At 31.7% G+C, this 7,360-nt stretch overlaps 1 long non-coding RNA gene across 5 annotated transcripts; it reads right to left on the reverse strand.

Moving 5' to 3' along the window:
* Positions 1 to 4,028: 4,028 nt before the first annotated feature.
* Positions 4,029 to 6,867, reverse strand: LOC145012480 (uncharacterized). 5 transcript variants are annotated; one of them, XR_013664533.1, is made up of 6 exons: positions 6,410 to 6,867; positions 5,695 to 5,759; positions 5,507 to 5,571; positions 5,303 to 5,413; positions 4,592 to 4,718; positions 4,029 to 4,459 (listed from the first exon to the last, which is right to left on the reverse strand). It is a non-coding gene; the product is annotated as an uncharacterized LOC145012480 (long non-coding RNA). The 5 variants fall into 5 exon arrangements; XR_013664532.1 differs by having other exon boundaries at positions 5,695 to 5,762; XR_013664529.1 differs by lacking the exon at positions 6,410 to 6,867 and adding an exon at positions 6,160 to 6,398 and having other exon boundaries at positions 5,695 to 5,762.
* Between the last annotated feature and the right edge of the window lie 493 nt (positions 6,868 to 7,360).

A 7,360-nucleotide genomic window follows, 5' to 3' on the forward strand; every position in this document is an offset into this window, starting at 1 on the left:
GAGTCTTTGCAATTGGAACATGACCTTTCAGGTACGATTGTGCTCCAAATGATTGATATTTCAGTTCCACTACATAAATTGTGAAGAATAAATTTACTATAATTGTCAAAGTTCTGGCCAAATTCATCATCTTTTTTGTCTATTTTCCAGTTTTAAATTAAGCTTTATGAGCAGTGGTGGTCGCGGTCGGATATGGACATGGAGGGCAGGGGAATCTTGATACAAGAAGCTTTAATATTGAAAATCTTCTTTAATCTATAAAGATGCACACCAACTGTTTGATTTGTTCCCTCTTAGAATGTAAAGCGTGTGTCGAAACAGATATTTGGGGAGGTATCAAAGACTCACCAACTAAACAAGTAGTGATTTATGCTCTTAGGAGATATTATTATCAAAGTGTTGAGGGCATTAACAACTCCTATATTGAACGAAGGACATATAAAACGAACCTGATTGGTTATCCATTTATTTACACATTATAGTTGAGGATTAAGATTGAATTCAGTGAAAGGGTAATTCCCTTACCATTCAGATTTATTGTTATTTTGTCATTTTTTTCCAGAGTTATTCATGATTGTAGAAGTTAAAGATTTATTTTGAGTACAGTCATTATTCTAATACAATATTGATCTTCAAGTCAATTTGCCTTTTGAGATTAAAGACCATGTTTGTTGTATTATTTCCCATAATTGGTTGTATTTATTAATTTGTTTGTAGGTACATTAATTTTGGAATTAGAAAATGTCTCATGTAAGTACAATGGAGAGATGTTGAATTTAAGTCTGAAAGCTTGAATGTTGGGCACGCTTCAGGAGGAACATAATTCATAAGAACTATGTTGATTATGCATCGATTTATCAAACCGTGCTCTAGCCATAAGTAACCAATGAAAGTATCTTCACTTCTCCATCTTTGAATTATATTTCTATTTTTATCATAAATGATATGTATGTGTTGTGTTACCAAAACACATGGTTAATATTTGTCGGGGTTAAATGCAGTGCAACAGAAGCTGAAATTACTCTCTCATATTCTGATCTCAAGGTATGCACTTTTTCTATCAGGTATTAATATCCAGATTTAAAGTAATAGGTAGTTAACATTTCGTTGATGTATATCCGTATCTTTTACAGAATATTGCAACCGATAATGGAGGCAATGATGGGCCATTCAGTAATGCATTGATACCTGAATGTTGGACTCAAAGAAGTAAAAGAATTAGGATCTGGAACATATGAAAATATACATTATGGAAGATGGCGTCCATCAAATGTCTTTATTAAAATTTAAAAGAATCAACAAAAGTTGGATTGTTGGTAGATCATCTAAGGAAGAACAGTTGGTGGGACATCCATTTATAATTACTATTTTTCCCTTACAGTGGTTGCATTTTTTTTCAACTTATCTCCTATAAATATTCGTCGACTTCTAATTGTCCGAACGAATGATTTTTGGACAGAAGCGTGGATCCTTTCAAATCTTCATCATCCAAATGTGGTTATTTTTTATGGAGTTATACTAGATGGAGCTGCTGAAACTTTGGCTACTGTTATTGAATATATGGAAAATGGATCACTTAGAAATAGCGTAATAAAAAAAGTGGTAAAAAACTTTCAGTTTTACTCCTCATGAAATATTTGGTTACCCTTTGTTTGGTGCTAGGTTTTTCCAGAAAAGTAAGGAATAATAAACTTCTTAAGTATTTGGCAAGATTGGTCCATAAGGTTATGTATGTTTACTCTTTTTTTGTTAATTTTTTTGTCACTTTTAGTCCTCCGACTTATGTTGGTTTTAAAAAACTACTTACACCCTTCACCTTTATTCACAAACAACTTGGCAAGATTGGTCCCTAAGGTTATGTATGTTTACTCCTTTTTCTTGTTAATTTTTTTTGTCACTTTTGGTCCTCTAACTTATGTTGGTTGTAAAAAAACTCTCAATGCAATTCAACATGCTACTTTACTTTACAAAGCAATACATTCTGACCCCGGCAACGGTGGGAAATCTTTTCTAGTTATTATTATTATTATTATTATTATTATTATATTCATCTAAATAATTGGTTTTGATGCATCATTTTAATCCCTTCAATTATTAAACATAAATATATTTAATTATAAATTTATAGCATACATAGGTGCATATATATGTTAAACAAATCACATATAATATATATTTTTGTAAATATCATATGTAATTCTTATAGTAGTAATATGGATAAATTACTTTCATATGAAGAAAATATCATGATAAGTCCTTATAATTACATATCAAATGTTAAAAATTATGTTATCTTTTAAATATTGTATTGTAAAATATGTTGTGTAGGATAACCTAAAAAAAATAATATAAAACAAATATAATCAAAATAGAAAACTACAATCAAATAAATAAGACCATTGGGTGGTTGAATATATAAACAAAAATGTTAAATAAATATACGTTTAAATCAAAAGAAAAAACTAACATTCGTCTACTTTGCTCAACCAAAAAAAACCTATATCCGTTTTCTGAATCTTCTTTTTTTATTGAACACCATTCAACCATAGAAACTTAATGACAATTCTTCACTAACCTGCAATCAAAATGCTTTTCTTGAAAAAGAAGAATGAGAAAGATATTCCAAGAAAAACATTGATGTTTGGAGAGTCACACTCAAGATTAAGTAATACATACAAATCACATATAAAGGTCAAATGAGAAATTGAATATAAAGAAAGTATAGAAAAACTTCATTTGTTTTGGTTGAAAAAAAGAAACATATTACAATTACCATCGATAAGACACAACCCATTTCTTCAAATCATCATATTTGGATCGTGAATGCTTCAACTATATGAAAACTTTTGAATCATAATATCTTTAACCAAATGACAACTTTTTGTAAGAAAAATGTACTAATATAACTACATATATAATGAATGTGACATGGTGTGAAGGTTTGAAATACATGAGGTGTTGAAATTATAGAGTGTGTGATTTTCTTGGAATGAGATTATGTGTGATTAATTACTTTGAAGGTGAAACGGTGTGGGGGTTTCAAATGCATGAGGTGATGTCAAATTTTTATGGGGTTTTAAATGCATGGGATTTAAGAAAAAATGTTAGGTTTATAAGTATGTATGATGTATCATAGGACCAATCCACCAATAATGTAATTTATTTAAAACATGTCACCAATCCAATACGGTAGAGACCTTAAAGCATAAGGACCAATCGTAAAATTTGTCGAAAAGATATCATTAGTGAAATACGATAGAGACCATAAATTCGATTCGTAGAAACTCCATTTTCTACATGATTTGTTATTCAAAGACTATAACACATCCTTTATTATATATATATATATATATATATATATATATATATATATATATATATATATATATATATACTAGGTTGTGTAAGGGTCATGCTAAGCATGCCCCACGAAGGTTTATTTAGGAAATGCTTTTGTCCGAATCATCGAGGAAATGCGAAAATGTTGACATTATGGGTAAGCAATTCAAAGTACGGTGCTATTATTGGTAAACAAGCAAGTATGTTGCCATCATTGGTAAGGAAATCAAAGAAATGTAGTGAAATAAAGTAGAATACATTGTCTATATTGGTAAGAGAATAAAGACTAATGGCCTACTTTCATTTCCACAATATATATACAAAATACATGTTTTATGGAGTGTAATCTCAATTCCAATCCCACTACATTCCATCAAAATCCACAAACATGACTTTGTCTACATTAATTGCAATAACAAGAATCTAAATTTGCAACAAAGGAGTCTGAGGCAGTCATAGTGTCATACCGTAAGATTTTAGACCATTATCTCTTCCAGAATTGTTAATAAATCTCCACTTGTACTCACATTCACAATTTAAAATGATCTTTAAGTGTAGATGAATCATATATGTTACGGTAATTTTGGTCCTTATCATATTTACGTAGGTCATTAATGGGGTATAAGTGATTAATTATGGCGTCTTCACCGTTGATTTTTGATCCCATACAAACAATATGGTGACTGGTGATCGTAGGTCCAAGTTTAAATATACTCAAAAAGAGATTTGATATAAGTGCCAGCATAGCCGAAATTACATAAATTAATTAAGCATGTCAACCACTTGCATTAATCATGTTTCTATGTACAAGCAGTTTTGCTTAGTATATAGTTAAATACGATTCTGACTTTAACATTTGGAATAATAATATTTGGCTTATATGGGTCTTTAAATCAAATGAATATGAGCTCAACACTCTCTACCGACTTAAATTTTAGTTATTTGACTAAAATAAATCAAGAAGAAACCTGGCGAAATGGACCGTCAAGGACTGAAGGGTTGGATTAGTTGCTCCCAACGAAGAGATTATGTTCTTCAATCTTGAGCAGAATAATTAAATATTTGAGAAATGTTGTGTATAGCCTCCGTGGTCCAACTAACTCTCCGAAAAACCACAGTCCTGAAAGATTCCAACAGGAAAACCCATGTGTAAAACAATGAAAATAGACAAACATATTTGTCGTAATTCCAAAAACACGCAGACTAAAATTATGTAAAATATGTAAGTTTCAATAATTTAATGTGAGCAAACCTTTAATCAAATGAGAAACAACAATGCAGGAGGCGAGTATAGTACAATATAGCAGCATGGAGAGACATACATGTTTCGGTGCGGGAAACATGCGGTTGTTCCAGCAACAAAACACACGGATGCCTTCCTAAGAAGATATCAATAAATAAATGTTCTTTATGTATTTAGTTTAAACTAATAATTTTTTTGCTTGGGAATTACATAACCTGTTTGGATGTTGGTGTTTATTTAGTTTGAGTAAATATCCTTTTACTTGAAAATGCCAAACCAATTCATATTTTATCTTCTTGCAGCGTTTATTTAAAGTTTGATACCATCTATAAATGGGTTTGTAGAGAAGAAAAGGTCTTTGCACAAGAATCTTGCTCCAAAAATAGTTAATAATTATGTATGATAAAAGATTGTGACTCAGATTATAAGTTGGCCTATAAAATAAAACAATATTTGTGCATATATTACACTCAACTATGAAATAGAGTATTAAGTCCATGTACGGATATGACAACATACAAGCGACTTCAGCATCTTGTCAAACTCATCACGTATAAAAGAATTTATCTGATCTGACCACTTCTCCAAATGACATGGTTTTCTATATACATGTAAACAAACACTAAATGTTATTTGGAGGGGGATGAGGCTTGGTCTCTTGAAGATACTGTTAGAAACAGAAGTGAGTTCACTAATCCACCAAATAGTTATATAAGATACCTTAGTTCTGATTTTCACTCCTGGCAAGGATCCCTTTGCACCAACAATTGTTTGTTTGTTACTCTTCTTCTGGAACTTCAAAAGGAAGTCGAGGGGCACCAACTCCACGATCTACAAACACCGCAAAAAGTATATAAAAGTGAATGTGTAAGGGAGGCTAACATACCATTATTGAATAAAAAAATATTATAGATTTGATCATACTTGACCCTTGAAAATTAGGTTGTTCATAAAGATCATGTTGACATTTTCCATCATCTTGACTCTGTCTGCCATAAGAAAGTTAACCATTAGATGGATAATTGACTGCTTTCTTTAAATGTTAACGAAGATACCATATTTTGAGCAAAGCAACCCATATGCAAAAATGTACACATAATAAAAGATTATACCTTCCTTTGTTCTTCATCAGACTCTGATGAACTACTTTCTTCTAAAGAACCCGTAAGCTTTCATCCTACTGTTAAAAATTAAATTTCAAGATTAGATTTAACATGACAAAAGCAAGTAGAATTCAAAAGTCAAACAATCGGTATGGAAAACCATAAGTGTGTGTGTGTGTGTGTGTGTGAGAGAGAGAGAGAGAGAGAGAGAGATTACTAAATATCCGAAAAAAATACAAAAATCATGAGTTTCAGTTAAGCCTTAATAAAAAAGATTTTAGGAAAGGGGTCTTTGATGGATAAATGATGAAAAAATCCTGAGTGTATTCTTGTAGCATAGAAGAAGGTGGTTTTGAGCATCATTATTTGTTAAAACATCGAGTAATTCAGTTATAAGCAACATTTAACAAAATTCCGCTATGGCACAAAAAAAAAATTTAACCCTAGAAAATAATTTGAGATGTTTGTGTTCACCTAAAGCAATTACAGCCACCAGCAATTGATTCGATTGATTAATGAACGTCCATTGTTGATGCATAAAGGGAAAGAAACAGAAAAGATAGTGTTGTTAGTTTGAAGCATGAAATAGTTGATGTCAGCAAGGCTTCATGCTGATCAGATCGCCATGGATAAGAACACCAAACTATCTTCATCTGATTTCGATCTCTTATAATCAAAGAAAAAACAAAAAAGAAACGGAAAAAAAAAGTTGCTGGATAATTACCTGAGAGACAAAAGAGGTGGAGAGTGATGCCGTCATGCTCTGCTCGGTCTCCTCTTTGATAGTGAACCTGAACAGATAGAGTAAAAGAAAAAAAAAATGATGAGGAGGCATTTTAAGGAAAAAAAAGTACCCAAGGTTAGAATTGGCTCATCGATACAATCAACACATGTGCCTCTCCCTTCATAATCTTCAATGTTGAAGGAAGGAATGTGGTGGAGGGAAATCGACATCAAGGTAGGTGGAAGAAACGTCTTGAGCCTGCGGTGGAAGAGGAGAAAAAGGGAGAAAATAGGAAGCGATGGGAGACGTTGGCTCTTCAATCGTTGTCTTTAATTTGTGAAATAGGCGAAAGCGGTGGTGAGATGATAGAGATAGTGATGAAGCATAGATGGAGGTATGGAGGTATTGATATGTAGTTGTCTCAAAAAGCTTTATGGGGAAATGAACTATGGATAGGGATCATATAACACAGACGGAGAAGAAGCCACATGTTTGGCTTTGTGGAGAACATGCATTGGCCTATATAGGCGGTGAGAGTGGAAGAAGACTTTTTCACGCGCTAAAAAATTGCTTGCGTGAACTACACGATCAATGTTTTAGAAAAAAACGTTTTTGTATATAATCATATATATATATATATATATATATATATATATATATATATATATACCATTTTTACAGTTTTGTCTTAAATTTTAAAAACTTTTATTTTTTATAAATATTTTTTTTTTCAAAAAAGAAAATAGTTATTGATCAAAAACAAAAACAAAATAAAAATAAACAAATCCAGCTATTGTATTGACGACACGTGTCTTGCTGTTGGGACGGATTAGGCCCGTGAGGCGAGTTGCAAAATTCAATGGACGGGTGAGTTTCTACTCCTCCTTTTTGCATTTTACAGTTTTAACCCTTTTATTTTGGCCCTTCTTTGGAAAGCTCCGTAAATTTAGA

The sequence above is a fragment of the Lactuca saligna genome, chromosome 8 (assembly GCF_052625555.1).
Source record: "Lactuca saligna cultivar CGN05327 chromosome 8, ASM5262555v1, whole genome shotgun sequence".
NCBI classification, from domain to species: domain Eukaryota; kingdom Viridiplantae; phylum Streptophyta; class Magnoliopsida; order Asterales; family Asteraceae; genus Lactuca; species Lactuca saligna.